Raw genomic sequence first — 1,179 nt, forward strand, 5'->3', positions numbered from 1 at the left:
GTCAAAAGACGAAAGCAGTGTTTTGGAGGACAAATGCAAGGAGCTTCCTGAGCATGCAGACAAAGAGTACAAATAGGTGCTAATTGTTTTTGTTTTTGTTTTTTTCAATCTATTGCTATGTTACGAATTAACTCAAAATGCAGCAAATTTAAAAATGCACACATTCATCATCTGACAGAATCTGTGGGTCCAGAAACTGGGAACAGTTTAGCTGGATCCTCTGGGTCTATGTTTCTCACAAGCTGCAGTTAGGCTCTGCTCTCATCTAAAAACCTCAACTCAGGAAAGTTTCACTTCCCAGCTCATTTCCTCACAGGCTGTTGAACTGAGGCCTCAATCCCTCACGAGCTCCTATCCAGAAATCTCCTTTGATTCCTTGCCAGGTGGGCTTCTCCATTGAGGATCTGACAGTGGGGCAGTTGACCTCATCAGAATGAGAATTGCTAGCAAGATGGAAGTCACAGTCTTTTGTAATGTAATCATAGAAGTGACATCCAATTACTTTTGCTGTAATCTCTTTGTTAGAAAAAAGCCACTATGTAGAGCCCACATTCAAGGTGAGGAGATTATACAAGAGATCAGTATCAGGAGGCAGGGTCTTCAAGAGCCATGCCAAAAGATGGCTTTCACAGTAATAATTCTAGTAAAGATGATAACAATAACTATAAACACATAAATAAATAAATAAAAGCAACACACTATCAGAAATAAATGGAACAATATTTTCAGAAATTTGTAATTCAACAGCTGGGTATATGACTATAGTTTTCATATATTTAGGCATCAGAAAAGCAAATGCTCATAATTTTAACCAAAGTATAATCAAATGTTGACAAATTATGACCAACCACTTAAGATCCTAAGTTAAAAAAAAAAAAAAGATGTAATCTAACCAACATAGAAGCAAATTAAAACTAAAAGCTTATAAATAGGAAGGGAGTGGTAAAACTGTCTTGGCAATCAACATAGAAACCATTTATACCTGCAATAAAGTTAGAATCTGAATATATTAGTATGGTTGAAATACAAAATGTAAAATTATTCTTCGAAGAGAAGGTAAATAATGTAAAACAAATAATTTTAGATAATCTAATAGTTCCAAAACTCCAAATTATATAAGAAAATAATTAAGAAATACAAGAAGCATCAGAAAAAAATTAAAATGCTAAGTTACTTATT

This window comes from Monodon monoceros, unplaced genomic scaffold, assembly GCF_005190385.1.
Source record: "Monodon monoceros isolate NGI ecotype Baffin Bay Population unplaced genomic scaffold, NGI_Narwhal_1 Super_Scaffold_22, whole genome shotgun sequence".
NCBI lineage: Eukaryota > Metazoa > Chordata > Mammalia > Artiodactyla > Monodontidae > Monodon > Monodon monoceros.